The sequence below is a fragment of the Sorex fumeus genome, unplaced genomic scaffold (assembly GCF_029834395.1).
Source record: "Sorex fumeus unplaced genomic scaffold, SorFum_2.1 ptg000047l, whole genome shotgun sequence".
In the NCBI taxonomy this organism is placed as follows: domain Eukaryota; kingdom Metazoa; phylum Chordata; class Mammalia; order Eulipotyphla; family Soricidae; genus Sorex; species Sorex fumeus.
Genome location: NW_026606104.1, coordinates 16,082,651 through 16,099,239, shown reverse-complemented (window position 1 = coordinate 16,099,239; position 16,589 = coordinate 16,082,651).

Here is a 16,589-nt window from a genome sequence, read left to right as displayed (position 1 = left end):
TAGGTTCCCTAATACTAATATCTCTCTCTTTTTTATATTAACCAGCTTCACCACCATCCCTGTAATAATAAGATACATGCTATGGTAAATCATTTAAACAATAAAAAAGGGAATGAACTGAAAGTAAAGTTCCTTTTCTCTACTCCACGCCCTCTTTCCCATACCTCCCATTCCACAGAAGAAACATTCTTCACAGTATCTTCCCCATTTTTCCAGAATTTTCTATGTACATTCCAACATTCTCTCACACTACTTTCCTTATTCATCCACAAGAGGTCTTCAAATGTGGAGCCTTTCAGTGTTTGTCTGGAAAGCTTTACTTGCCCTTACATGGCTGACTCCTTCAGTGTTTAGCTACTCCCTATTCAGACTTTCACCTCAGAGGTGTCACTGGCCTCATCTAATGTGTTGATGCTGGTGTTGCCATTTGTGTCTCTCCATCTGACAGCTTCATTATCCGTGTTCCACTTTGATGGCAAAAAACTAAAATGCAACATTAAATCTTGTAAAAAAAAAACACATTTCTTTTGGTAATCTGTTCAAATGTGAGCCACCAGGGATACAGGCTGGCATCGATGTGTTAAATTGGAATCTCATCATCACCATGATTCTCTGCCCTGTTAGTGCCCACACTGTCCACCCAAACCTAATAATACAATGCCTGGTCTATAACAGGAATTTGAAAAATATTTATACTAAAGGCACACGGAAATTCTTTTTATAAACTATAGACACATGGGTGTTACACATATAAATCTGCAATTTGTTTTTCTGCTTCACTGCATATAAGAAACAGCAATAAGAAAAATAATTAACAAGCCTTAAGCACTTGTGCCACCAAATCCTTTTAAGCTCTTCATATGTTGTTTTTCATTAATTCTTATAACAACCCATTAAGATAGGTAAAGGTAAAGGTAAAGGCCCTCCCGTTGATCGTCGATTTGCTCGAGTGGGCCCAGTAACGTCTCCATTGGAGACTTTGTTGTTACTGTGTCTGGCATATCCAATACTCTCGGTAGCTTGCCGGGCTCTCCGAGAGGGGCGGAGGAATCGAACTCGGGTCGGCCATGTTGGCCGCTTGTAAGGCGAACGCCCTACCCGCTGTGCTATTGCTCCAGCCCATTAAGATAGGTATCAATGCTATATCCTTTTACAGACCGCTCGAGCAAATCCTTTTACAGATAGAAAATAAAAATATAGAGACATAAAGGAGTGACTTTAAATAACTTCCTACACCTCATGGTGTTTCACTGTCGCTGTAAAACACTGTCCACCCATTGTACATCGATTTTGCTCAAGTGGGCCCAGTAACGGCTCCTTTGCGAGACCTTGTTGTTACTGTGTTTAGCATATCAAATACGTCACGGGTAGCTTACCAGGCTTTGCCGTACGGGCGAGATACTCTCGGTAGCTTGCCGGGCTCATGTTTCACTAATAAAATTTTTTAAAAATTGATAAAAATAAATAAATAAATAAATGACCTCCTACGTATACATTTATATCTGCTTCTTACAATACATATAATTCTGCATGAGTCTTTTAAAATTTATTTTTACTGAATATCCATGAGAATTTGCGTATTCTGGAGGGCTGGAGTGATAGCACAGCGGGTAAGGCATTTGCCTTGTGTGTGGCCGACATGGCTGTCCCGAGTTCGATTCCTCTGCCCCTCTCAGAGAGCCTGGCACGCTACTGAGAGTATCTCTCCCGCACAGCAAAGCCTGGCAAGCTCCCCATGACGTATTCGTTATGCCAAACACAGTAACAAACAAGTCTCACAATTACTGGGCCTGCTTGAGCAAATCGATAAACAACGGGAGGACAGTGCTACAGTGCATCCATGAGATAGACCATTACAAAGCTGTTCATGATTGGGTTTCAGTCAAACAATGATCCAACACCATCCTTCCACCAATGTACACCTCCCTCAACCAGAAACTCCCATTTCCCTCCCCCAACACGAGCCTGCTTCTATGGCAGCCACCCCTGCCCCATCTCTGTCACTTCTTTTATGCATTATGGTTTGCAATATAGGTACTAAAAGTCATTGTAAGGGGGTTTGGTGCCGCCAGCAAGTCAATCTGTATCTGTGAGGTGAGTGCATCAGCAGCCTGATGGCGCCTTCAGACTTCCAGATACCCCAAAATTGCTGCTGTACATTTGGACATTCCCCCAAAACTTGGGCAAAGTTTACCAAGAAAGTAAGTGGCCAAAAGTTAGGTATGTGGGAGACACAGCCACAAACCACCTTCAGCTCAGCTATATAATTGGAGGCATGGCCTCTCTAGTTCCTGATTGAACTGCTTAACCTCCAATGTCCCAGAGACTCAACAAATCTTGAAACCCAACAGCTTTTGGCAGAAATGCGTTCAGTCCCTGTAGTAGGTTATAGGCGCTGGGCCACCCCAGGTGGGAATAGGTTTCATGCCTTGGCATGTTCCCCATGGTGGCCCGGTGGCCGTCACCCTCCAGAGGCCACTGGGCAGTCAGGTTTGGGCCCGCAGTGATGAGACAGATGGGGCCTCATGGGATGGGGGTGGAGCTGGCCCTTTCCTCCCTGTCCCAACAAGAACCCGAGTCGTCGCCCATAAACGGCCTCTCTGGCTCCTGATTAAGCTAGCTTAATGGCCATGATCCCAGAGACTCAGAAACAAATATCGAAACCCAGTGGCTTTTGGCAGAAATGCTCCGAACTACGCAGTAGGTTACTGTCGCCGGGTCACCCCAGGGGGGAAAGGGTGCTGTCCCTCCCCCTGCTCCCCCCTAGGTGGCTCAGTGGCCGTGATCTTCCAGAGGCCATTGGACAGTAAGATTTGGGCCTGTAGTGATGAGACATGCAGGGCCTCACGGGATAGGTGTGGAGCCAGCCTTTTCCACCCCATCCCAACGAGACCCTGAGTCACTGCCCACAAACGGCCTTTCTGGTTCCTGATCAAGCTGCTTAACGGCCATGATGCAAGAGACTCGGGAACAGATCTTAGAGCCCGGCAGGTTTGGTAGAAATCCCTCCAGATTTAATTGTTAAAATTTCGGAATTTCAAAATTGTGCGGCCATTGCTGCAGCCATGCGACATCATATGTTATTCATAACCAGCAATAGAAAACAAATTGTCCACTGTTGCCTTTTCAGCAAATCTGAGTGTTGGGGTAAAAACCCAAATAATAATGGTGGGTCTGGTGTCAAAATATTGAATGTAATCATAGTAGAGAGAGAGAGTAATGTGGAAAACATCTGCCCCACAGGTAGGGGGAGGGTGTGGGATGGGGGGATACTAGTGGTGGAGAATGGGCACTGGTGAAGATACAGGTGTTTCATTGTATGACCGAGACTTAGACCCGAAAGCTTTGTAACTGCTCTCACGGTGATTCAATAAATAAAATTATAAGAAAAAAAAGGTCATTGTGTTTGTTCAGGGTGTTCAATGTTTTTATTGGGAAGGTACAGTTGGAGTAACTTTTCTAACCAGGTGGTAGCTTTGGGGTGGGGGTATACCTGTCATGGCTTCTGGAAGTACAAGGAGGTGGGGAAGGTAGCCCATGCTCACCCTGAGAGAGCCTGGAGAGTTCAGTCACAAAACCTGCATACCTGAATTTTCAGCAGATTATAACTCGGTGAGGTCCACCCTAAAATGGTGGAGTCTGACCAGGGACAATTTTATATTGTGGGAGAAAGTGGCTGCCAGGGTCTCTGCTTGGGAGGGCACCAGGCTGACCTGCCATCCTCCGACTTACTCTGGTCTGTTCAGCCTTCCATGGGTTTGAGATTAATTGTGGCTTTTGATGTCTTTCAACATTCATTTATGGGTCTCTGAAGCAAGGCCAGTAAATGAACTTGTGGTGGTTTGCGGCTGGCTCCCACATACCTAACTTTTGGCCATTTAATTTCTCAGGAATCTTGGTCCTGATTTATTGGGGTCCAGCCAGAGACGCAGTGGCAATTTTGGGGTTTCAGGAAGCCTGAAGTTACCACCAGGCTGCTGAGGCATTAGCCTTGTGGATACAGGTTGATCTGCTGGTGGCACTGCACCCCCTAATTCTACATGAGTCTTTTTTTTATTGAATCACCGTGAGATACAGTTACAAAGCTTTCATGTTTGAGTTTCAGTCATACAACAATCAAACACCCATCCCTCCACCAGTGCACATTTTCCACCACCAATGTCCCCGAGTATCCCCCCATCTCAACCCTCCCCATGTCTCTATGGCAGACAATTTCCCCCATGCTCTCTCTCTACTATTGGGCAATATAGTTTGGTTTGCAATATAGATACTGAGAGGCTATCGTGTTTGGTCCTTTATCTACTTTCAGCACACATCTCCCAGCCCGAACGATTCCTCCAACCATCATTAACTTAATGATCTCTGTTCTACTCCAGCTGCCTTCTCCCCCAGCTCATGAGGCAAGCTTCCAATTATGAAGCAACTGCGTGAGTCTTAAATTAACTTTTAGATTTAATATGTTAGGAAAATTTTATTGAGTCAAAACACATAACACAAAATAAAATTTTAAAAACAAACGCATAGCTGAAAAGTTTCTCCATGTTCATACACACACACACGATCATTACAGCATTGCAAGCTTAACTACTGTAGCACTGTAGCACTGTCCTCCCATTGTCCTCCCATTGTTCAATGATTTGCTCGAGCGGGCACCAGTAACATTTTCATTGTGAGACTTGTTGTTACTGTTTTTGTCATATCCTTTGTCATATTGAATACACCACAGGGAGCTTGCCAGGCTCTGATGTGCGGGCAGGATACTTCGGTAGCTTGCTGGGCTCTCCAAGAGGGGCAGAGGAATCGAACCCGGGTCAGTCGCATGCAAGGTAAACACCCTACTCACTGTGCTATCGCTGCAGTTTAACTACACAATACTGTTTTTTATACTCAGGGCTGACTGAATCTGTGTCTTAGGATCTCTCAGATAAAGATGGCCAGCTTTGTAATTTTATATGTGTGTGTGTTCCCACAAATATTAGCATATCTAGATACTGTTGTTTCTCTTATTTTTCATTTTAACCATATGCTTTTTTTTTTTTTTTTTGCTTTTTGGGTCACACCCGGCGATGCACAAGAGTTACTCCTGGTTCATGCTCTCAGGAATTACTCCTGGCGGTGCTCGGGGGACTATATGGGATGCTGGGAATCAAACCTACGTAGGTTGTGTGCAAGGCAACACAATACCCACTGTGCTATTGCTCCAGCCCAACCATATGCTTTTGAGATAGCTCCATGTCACTATATATAGAACTCTCCATACATTTATTTTATTTATTTATTTATTTATTTCCATACACTTTTTTAAATGGAAACATTCATAGAGCAAGAATGTACTTTTTAGGTGCATGGTTAGATACATTTTCACAAAATTGAGTGCACCCATATAAGCAGTGCTATGATTAAACAGCAGGACGATATCATTGCCCCCAATCCTTCTCATACTCCTTTCCAGAAACTACCCATCCCTTTACCAGAGGACACTGCGCTTCTGATATGATAGACTAGGCTAGTTTTGCCTGCCCTGTTTTGTGGTTTTATAAAAAGAATCATACTGCTTATAGTCTTGTGTCTGGTGCACTTTTTTCACCTTTATATTATGAGATTCTTCCATATACTGGAACTTCTATTGGTACTTAATTATAAGTTTGAATAAGTTAAACTTATTTTCTTGTTGCTTCCCAGGAGACCACGCCTGCAGGCACAGGGTCACACACACATGCCACACACATATTCTTTCTACATCACCCTCACAGTCCTTGAATTTCTTCACATGACTTGCTTTGAAAAGTCCACAGATAACCTAGATTCCGTTCCAAGTGAGTTTAACGATGAAACTTAGCAGTGTTGATATTTGGGCAGAAAGTTATATCAGAATGAGGAGAGAGAGAAAGAAGCTGGAATCTTTTATTATTATTACTTTTTAATCATCAGCTTTTCTGTAGTTACAGCTCAGTCAGTCATGCTTTTCAAAGCCTCACTTACTCAGCCAAGAATACAATTCTCATATTCCCTGAACACGAGAAATCATGACAAAGCACTGGTTCTCATTCCCTTTGCAAATGTTACTTTTAGAGTCAAAACTACTTCCAAGTAAAGAGCAAAGCAGCTTTAACTAATATCAGGGCCTAAAAAAGAGATGCAGCTAATGCATTTCATATGTTTATTCTCTTGTGCTCTATGACTCAGGACCTAAGGCACAAGAAAGGAATCATAACATGCAGAGCAGGAAATAAGAAGCAAGAGGGCAGAGTCAAGCACACTGTCCAACTTGTGTTGTCACTTATGAACTTGAAATCCCCAAATGTCAAACAAGTCCCCAACTTCACCTCCCCCCACAGTCAGCCGATGACACGACTGGCTATTTCCAGGTCTGAGCTGTTAGGCAGCAGAACTGATCAGCACATTCATGTGGGGCCAATCATCACTGCCTTGACTGGCTCAGGAGGTACAGTGCAGGGCTACATTCTTGTGGTTGACCCTTCCAGAAAGACCTTGCTCAAGCTGTCTGCAGTGGATCCAGCAGAAAAGGGGGGAGGCAATGATATGTTATATGACAGACTCAATTTTACCAGAATAATACTGTGCTTCTTGTTTTTGTCCATTGCATTCTTTTCCTGGAAGTCTTCATTGCATGAATCTCAAAAGATTTCTTCTCTATTTATTACCTAACCTGGAACAAATAAAGGTTGGGGAGACAAACCAGGATATGTGCAAGGCCCTGATTTTAAACCCTGTTACTGCATGGTTTCCTGAAAAGCCCTCGGTGTAGACTGGTTGGCCCCTAGCATAGCTGAGTCTGAGTTGGACCACAATACCGGGATCTGTCCTGCCTGGTTGACCAAGTATGAAAGAAACTCCTAGGCCTGCCCTCTGAGAACTCTTGGGACCCTCCATCTCCTCCCCATGCAAAAAAATAATAATCAGTAGTGACTGACCATTTTCTTTAAACTGGTCATGATATCAGTAAGTTATTTTAGCAGCAAAAAATAAAACTACAGGAAACCCACTATCAGGCCCAAAAATATCATTCCCCAACCTCTACTTAAGGTATGGCAAAAGGTAAAAAGAAAAAGGAAGAAAGAAAAAGGATAGGAAAAGAAGAGTAAAATAGGGGATTTTTAAAAAGTCCTTATTCAAATCCTGAAACAATATTCCATTTACTTTGGTGTTAGACACAGTTTAGACAGTTGATCAGTGTGAGCCCGTGTTCCTAAAACACATACTGTGTTGTAAACAAAGTCACTTGAAAAAAATAAAAATAAAAGTCTACTTTAAAATAGGATATCCCATTAAAATGGTTTATGGAGATTTTCCTTGATAAACTCGCAGAGCATTACATAAGGAATGTTAATTTCTAGTGATTTTTTTTAAGTGCTTGAAGTGTTTCCCATTCATGACAGATACGAGGAAAGGATGCAGAGGAGAGTACAAACCTCCCCGGCGTGTTTGGGATCTGGAAAGATCTGCCAATTTCAGAGTCAACTCTCAATCCACATCAATGATCCCTTTTTTTCTCTGGCCCAGGAGCCCGTGGAAGGCCAAATAATTGGATAACTATCTATGATCCTACTCAATGCTATTATCAAAAATCACATACATTCCTACCTGAAAATGTCTCTAAAAAGAGATTAGAGATGAGAAAAGCCTGTAGAGAAAAGAATCTTGCCCCTCCCCCATTTCAACTACCAGAATCTGAAGAGGATGAGGGAAAAAATAGAAATGCTAACCTAAAATGAATGAACAGAACATAAGCAAACACGGGTGACAGAGTAAACAATCAGGAAATATGATCCACCTACCCTGGGAAGGGCTACAGCTCTTGAATTAGTCTTGAACTAGAAGGAGGTTCTTACTGACTCTGGCTTTCAAACCCACGTCTGAGCAAAGCTTCAGGATTTGATTTTCTGAGCAAAGCTTTGGATTCCTGAAAAAAAGGGTAAAGAGTTCAAAGGCCAATGGTTTTTAGATCTGGCAGTCTTGAGCCTTGGGTAAATAGAAGTTCCAAGAGTCAACAGTAGCTGGCAGCAGATCACCTCTTCAGGCTCAAGATGGCAGAATCCTTCACTGTCAGTGCCAAAAGGCATCTTAAAGTTGGCCCAAGGCCAAGCAAGTCCTTTGCTTTCCAGATGAGGAAACCTAGATCCACAAAACAGAAAATTTTTGTCCAAGGCCACACTGCTGGTTTATGGTTCTACTCCAGATGGACCTGCATTCTTACACTTAGCCAGCACATAATAGTTGGGAGGAGGAGGCAAAAAGAAAGGGGAAAGCTATGGGCTTTGAACATAGTAATCACATCATTAGACACAAAGTTAATAATACTAAATCAGTAAATGTGTTAACATCCAATGGTAAGTGTTGTAATATCCATTGCACTCAAGAGGAAATTGGTACCATTAATCACCTGTGGCAATATTTCTAGTAATAATACATATATACAAAGATATTTACATAATATATTCTGTCTACATAAACACCCTGATCATTCTCTTATGCAGATTAAATGAGTAAACAGATGTGCCTTAATTTAAAAAAAAATTTTTTTTGATCACCCACCCTATCCCCATCCCCTTAATTTTACCAGGAAAAAAGTTTTGCACATGGTGGGATTGGTATAGAATATTGTATGCCTGAAACTTCATTAAGAACAACTTTGTAAATCACAGTAACTTAATAATAACAATAATTTTTAAAAGTTACATGTGGAATGGAAAACAAAGAAAGGGACTGGAAAATCCTAGTAGAAACAAACCCTGAGATATAATGAACAGAACTGGTTGATAAGGCTTAAGGGTGAGACAAAAGTGGCAGAATCTCAACAGTGAAAGGATTAGTGCAGTGCACTGCAAGTATAAAACAACTATTTTGATACACTGTAAGCCATTCTTCAGTGAAAACACTCTAAAATAAATTAATTACAATTTAAAAGTTTCAATGGAATTATACAAAGACTAAGTTATTGTATGATTTATAGTCTGAAAACAAAATTGGTTTTATCCCAGCAGCTATTTTCACTGTTTATTCATTTTTTCAAAAAGTGACTTGAGTCATAATGAAGGTGTTAGAAAATCAGATGCAAAGAAAAAAAACTCTGTTCAATGGGTCTATCAAGACCCCGCAGGGTGAGAAATATTTTACGCAACTGTGGCGTCACCAAATTAGGGCAAGAAAGAAGGGGATCCTTGTGAAATGCTGAGTGAAGTTACTTCTGGCTGGCTCTGCACTCAGGAGCGCTCCTGGTGGTGTGTATGTGTGTTGAATGCCAGGTGGAGGGAGAAGGCAATTTTTTTTCTCTCTTATTTTTCCTTAATACTGATTCAATGATCAATGGTCTAGAAAACTGAAAAAGACTTCTTATTTTCAAGATCGATGATGACATAATTTCACAGCTTTCAGGACCAGAAGGACCTCAGAAGTGATCTTATTTGGCATCTTCATTTTCCAGATCAGGAAACAGGGCCTGGATAAATCCAGTAATTTTACTAAGGTTGTTATAAGTTCTCAGCAGATATATGGTGTGGGAAGATAAGAGAGTAGAAGGGAGAAAGACCACATTCTAACAAGTCTCTGACTCTTTTGAATCACATCAAGCCATACAAAAGGTCTATGCAGACAGTTTCAATCTATGTGAATGAATTTGAAGGTCTGAATAAATACTTAAAATGTAACAATTAAAAAAATTATCCTGTGCCCCCAAAAACATGCATTTAAAGGGAGTAGGAAGTATGAGCAGACTCACTTTCAGGGAGTCTATGAGGGGACTAGGTAACTCTGAAAGCGTGAACAGGGACTGGGGACATTGAGGTCAATGCTGCACCCTTCCACCTGGCTTATGTCACCGAGTCTGCCTGATCTGCTTCATCTGCAGCAGATGATTTTTTAATGCACTAAAAACTAACATGTGAACTCTTCAGCCATTGTTCATTCTGATGACAACCACCCACGGAGTCGTTTGTCCAGCACTTGATACCCTTGGCTCTCCCAAAGTGCTCCCAGCCACAAGACCCAAAGGAAGGTCTGAAGGTCCGATAAATGAGTTGAGCCCATGTTCTTGGAGTATAATTGGGACAGCTGTCTCGCCCCTTGAAAGATGGCTGCTTTTAACTGAGCACTTACTAAGCACTATGTGCAAGGCCTGTTACCTTGTTTCTTCTCAGTTCTTCTCAGCAGTGACCATGCACTGTAGGAGGGGTCATTTCTGGATTCGGAAATGAGGAAAGCAAAGGTCAGCTTAATATTCTCCCCAGGGACTCAGAGCTAGTGACTGAATAGCTGAATAAAGTCTGCGTCTTCTTGGATCAGGGCCCAGGCAGGTGGGAGGACTCCTATGATATTCCTGTTACAGCTAGCAAGTCATTGTCAGAGCCCTCTTAAGTCCTGTTTTCCAAAGGTCTGTTTTCTGAGACTGCATGTTTGTTTGTCATGCATACATATGACTTCCTTCAGCTTCTCTGCAAATTTCCACCAAATAAAACCATATGAACTTCCATAGCAACATTGCAACACAAACATGGTGTAATCTTTGTTGCAGCACACAGCTTAAAAGGTTGTTGTTGTTGGTTTTTTTTAATTGAAAAAATAAAAATGACATCTGTATACAGTTGAAGCGAATCCCATGGCAACAAATACAAACATAAACTTGAGCTCTTTTCTTTAAATCTTTTCTTTGCAGAGTAATAGTTTTTAGAACATCGGAAACGGGATTGCGACATTGGGTTGAGACCAAGTGGGGCCTTCACTTGGTGGCCGATGAGCCACCAGGCAGGCATAGGTCTCCTGTGGGACAGTGGCCCCTGACCTCTGCCTGAGTTCCAGTCCCTGCCCTGTACCCCAAGACACCAAAAAATAAAGCGGGGTCAGTTCCCTGCCTGTGACTGTGAGGGAAGGTGGACTGCAGATGTCCTACACAGGGACTTGGGTGTGCCATCTCTGCCATCACCCGGGCTTCCTCTTTATCCCCAGGTGTAGGGCATGAGCCTCATATTTTATCCTTCCAAATTGCAGTTGCTTTTCATTACATTTTAAAAAATGAAAGATCTCCAATGCCAAGGCTGGGAAGGACTAGTGGACTGATCTAGTGTTTTTTTTTTGTTTTTTTTTTTGCTTTGGGGGCATACCTGGTGGTGCTCAGAGCTTACTCCTGGCTCTGTGCTCAGGGATCCCTTCTGGTAGTGCTCAGAAGACCATATGGGATGTTGGGGATTGAACTCATGTCAGCCTCATATAAGGCAAAAGTCTTACCTGCTGTATGATATTGGATCTGAGTATAGTCTTGAGCCACAGCCTCTCTGATTCATGTGACCCCTGCCTCCTGGGACACTGCAAGGTAACCTGTGTGTGTGTGGATCCCCTCCCTTCCTGAGCATTTCTGACTGCGCCTCATCTGATTGGCTGGGTCTGGAAGCACTCAATGAGCTGAGTGAAGGAATTAAAGGTGAGCTAGACTGCAGTATCTACAGCTCTCAGACTCTCTCTCCATCCAGATCCCCAGCCTTTTAAGGCTTCGTAAATCCTAATAGATGTCAGATGAAGAAAATCTCAAGTAACTAGGCTACTGGGATTGTGTGGTAATTTGCTACCATGGCTGGAGCGATAGACCAGCGGGTAGGGTGTTTGCCTTGCACACACCCGACCCCAGTTCAATTCCTCTGTCCCTCTAGGAGAGCCCGGCAAGCTACTGAGAGTATACTACCCGCAGGGCAGAGCCAGACAAGCTCCCTGTGGCATATTTGATATGCCCAAAACAGTAACAACAAGTCTCAAGATGGAGACATTACTGGTGCCCATTTTAGCAAATTGATTAACAATGGGAGAACAGTGCTACAGTGCTCCTTCTCTTAAAGGAAGGTCTAGCAGTCACTGACTGAAGGGGAGAGGAATTTCACTGGGTACATGTAAATTCTCTACACTCAGGAACCAGAGAAACTTGTTATGGAGAGGTGTGACATAAGGAAATGTTCCTTGGCTGCTTCCTCACTGAACAGTGGTTGACTGAGGGAGAGGATGTGTGTGTTTCGGGATGGGGGAGTGGAGTGGTGGTGGTGGTGGTGGTTGTGGAAGGATAGCCTAGTGGTGTTAACAAGAAAACTGAGCATTTATGGAATACTAAGTACCAGCACCCTGAGAGGCTCTTTATAACAACATCCCATCTGCACAAACCCAGAGGCAGATATCACTCTCTTTTTTTTTGGATATTATTTTATTGAATCACTGTGAAATACAGTAATAAGTTTTCATTTTTGAGTTACAATCATACAACGATCAAATGCCCATCCCTTTACTAGTGCACATTCCTCACCACCAATCTCCCTAGTATACCCTCCCCTTTCCCACCCTCCTCCTGCCTCCATGGCAGACAATTTCCCACATACTCTCTCTCTACTTTTGGGCATTATGGTTTGCAACACAGATACCGAGAGGCCATCACTTTTGGTCTTTTTTTCTACTGAAAGGACACACATCTCCCATACTGACTGATCCTTCCAACTATCATTTCTTAGTGATCCCTTCTCCATTCCAGCAGCCTTCTCCCCCCACTCATTAGGCAGGCTTCAAACTGACATCACTCTCCTAACCCATGACAGATGCAAAGCTTGAAAAGGTCATCTGTCCTGCTCAAGTTTCTCCAGGTGATGAATTAGGTTCCATCTGCTATTTCAAACTCAAGAACTTGTCCAGGAGTCATTTGCACAGGAACGGGCTACTCCAAGGAGAAAGAAAGATGATTATGCTGGGGGACTGCATTATTCCTCCATCTCTCAAACTGACTCTGAGCCAAATTTAGTGCATAGAAGATGAGAGAACTGGGGCCACCCTTGCTTCTTGTTCAAATTCAAAAGGGGATTCAAGGTTGAGTCAGAAAAGCTCTTTTTAAAATCTGTGCATTTGCTTGGTCTTCATAACTAAAATGGAAATGACCCAGTGAGGGTGGAAAATGAGTATGGTTGGCCCACATCAGACAATTAAAAATATGTTGGCCAAAGGTATCTACATACATGACTCCTCCACTCATTCCTGCAGAGAGAAATGTCCTGAAGGCCTATTAAAGCATTCCACTGGGAATGTCTCTATCTCTTCTGTTAGAAACCTTGTTCCTTAGAATGCAGATACACAAAGGTTTTTGTGCAAATATGGAGGCATTATTCTACAAATGTAAAGAACCATTAGGGGTGGCATCTGAATGAAGGCTGAACAGAGCATACACACCCAGATGCTGTCTTGGCCAGGTTGCCTTTGGATGATCTAATGTTTTTTGGCTTCTTCTTACTTTACTTTTCCAATTTGGTTAGAATATTTGCATTACTGTATTATTTTTCTTGTACAATTGCTGTTGTCTGTACACAATTAGGTCATTTTCATAGTTGGGCGTGGAGGCCCTTCAGATATGAAATGACTATGGCTAGCAGCTGTTTTCCTCTTCTGTGCAGGGATGTGTAGTTAGAGCCCTATCCTGCTGATCCCAGAAACTCTACCTGTACCCAAGACCTAAAGGCTTCAATGTAGGCCATTCAACTCAGTGAAAAGAATCATTACATTCTTTTGCAATGGTGGGTAAGCACATCATACTTCTATAAGCTTGGGGATTGTTTTGCTGGTCTAACTATACTGTTCCTTGTGCCACCCCTAAACTTGTCCTTATGCTCCAGACAAAAGAAAAAAGGGTTTCCTGGAAGCATTTGTCTTCTTGGTCTTGGAAGCTCCCTTGACACAGACCCCAGCTAAATGAAGAAGAAAAAGGAAGTAGCAGAGTGAGGAAGAAGGCAAGCTTCTCCTAGAAATGAATGTAGATATTTAAGCCAGTAAGAGATTGGATTTTTATCTAGAACTTTATATATATGCATATATATGTGTATATATATATATATATATATATATATATATATATATTTGGTTTTTTGGCCACACCCAGTGATGCTCAGGGGTCACTCCCGGCTCTGCATTCAGGAATTACTCCTAATGGGACTTGGGGGACCATATTGGATGTTGATGATGGAACCTGAATTGGCCACATGTAAGGCAATTGCCCTATGGGCTCTACTGTCACTCCAGCACCCTATCTAGAACTTTAAGGAGTGGATTCCAGAACGTGCGCTTTTAAAGGGGATTCCAAAAGAATGGAGTTGATTTTATTTAAAAAAGAAAAGAAAGAAAAAAACTGTTAAAGGCCACATTTACAAAAGTGTCCTGTAATTTCCCACAGTATAAAAGTCTGGACATCCTACTAATCTATTTTTCTCAACTCTCTGGGATCTGTGGCCTTTTGGGTAAGGTCAGGGATAAAGTTTGTTGTGCTGCCTTTGAAATAAGGTTGGAAAGAATAAAGAAATGGAAAAAAAAAGAAATGGAAAGGACACAGCTATTACAGTCATGAGCCATGTCCACTGACTCTTACAGTGTTACATAATCTGGCCTATCCGTGCCACACTTACTGAAGGCCCATTGTGGGCAGGACTATCTCTCTCGTTCAATCTTCTTAGTGCTTTCTGTTGTTTCCTCTGTGTCTTAGATCTATGATATTGACCTTGTTTCTCGTCTCTCTCTTTCTAGCCAACACATTCATTCATCATTAGTTTTTTTATGAGTTACAGAGCACCTTCCATTCTATATTATGGAGCTACCACAAGTAAATACAGGGGGTGTGGTGGGGTACACAGTGAGGCACATCAATAAGAAAGTGTGACAGGCGTCATGTGAAGGGAAACCCGTACACAAGCACTGAGCAATGGCTGGATGATGAGGCAGCTCACACTCTAAGTGATGGGACACTTTATTCTATCTCTCATGGATGGCTGATGATGGGTTGGAACTTGAGATCATTGAAGACTAAATGGCTGACTTCCTGCCACCATCTTCTTCCTGAGGCTACTCAGAGCTCCAGTTGGAGTCTTCTCTGTTTCTTTCTCAGAAGCTCATGGCTTATACTCACCCTTGCCCCAAGACTTGAGCTGTTCCCACCTCAGTCAAATCCACATTGATTTCTAAAGTCAAACGTCTGCTTGCTCTCTTGAAGACTCAATAGATTAATAAACTGAGTGGATAGGTATAAAAATGCTTTGGAAGTTATAATATAAGCCTAAGTACCAATGCTACTAAGAAAAAATTAATTTAATTAGCAAATCAGTTAAGGGATTAATCATGATATTAGCATCATGGGCCAATCATAATATTAGCATCATGGGCCAAAGCTATTATCATGTCTTGTGTATAGTTTGGTCTTTTTCATAACAAAAATTTATGCACAAGCTTGTGGTAGAAGGTCAAAGATGGAAGAAGTTAGGCATTTATGAAGTGCTTATTGTGTGACATGTACTGCTTAATCCAATTTTACTCATAAAATTTCAAAACAATTTTGGCAGTAGGCATTATTTGCTTCAACTTATAGATGTAATGTCCTCCCCCAACCCCAATCCCCAACCCCTAATCCCTGTGTGTAAAATAATATTTAAAGCTTTGGATTAGAACTCACAGTACTTGAATAGGTAAGTAGGAACTGCCAATTTGTGTATGACTCTGGACAAATTATTCACATTCTCTGCGCCTTAGTTGTATAGAAATGACACCAATATTATGCTTTGTTGTCAGGGTAAGGTGACTATATTTGAAAAGTACTAGCTCAATGCCTAATTCAAGGTAAGCTTTACATGTTACATATTATTTATTACCACTATTATCCAGAACCCCAATGCATGTGTTTGTTTGGGGGCCAGCCACATCCAGCAGTACTCAGGACTGACTCCTGGATCTGTGATGAGAGGTCACTCCTAGTGGACTTAGAGGATTATATGGGATGCTAGAGAACCACAGAACTATCTCTTCACACCCAATAGTCAAAATACCAGTAAAATATTTTGATGGTAAGAAATATTGGGACCAGACAAATAGGGCAGAGATAGGGCACTTGCCCTGCACATGGCCAATCTGGGTTTGATTCCCAGCACATGGTATGGTCTCTGAGCCATACCATGACTGCTCCCTGAGTGCAAAGCTAAGGGTAAGCCCTGAGCACTGCCAGGTATGGCCCAAAAGCCAAAAGGAAAAAAAAAGGAAAGGAAATGTTATAAAAGAAGTAAAGGTTTATTTAATAATTAGTTTTTTATTTTAAATTATTATTCATTAATAATTCTAAGGGGGATTTCAATGAGGCAGTGAGACCTCAAATGCCTAGCAAAAACATCCCAAGTGAAATACATAGCAAATATAAAGTCACTAAGTAGAAATAACTTGACTTTTGTATGTTTGGCTTTGGGCCCCACCCAGCTGTGCTAAGGGATTACTCCAGGCTCTGAGCTCAGGAATCCTTCCTTGTGGTCCTCAGGGGGCCATATGGGATGCTGAGGATCAAACCTGGTTGGCCAGGTGCAAAACAAGCGCTGTTATGCTAGACACTGTGTGCTAATAGATTGTAGTGGGAACAAGAGTGAAGTAAGAAAGCCGGTTAACGATTTCAATCATCCAGCCAAGAAATGATTATAATGATGGTCAGGAGAATGGAGGAAAGTGAATGGATTTATATGTGTTCTGGAAGTGGAGTCAAGGTATTTGGAATGGATATACATAATGAAGGAACAAGAGGAGGAATCAAGCATAAT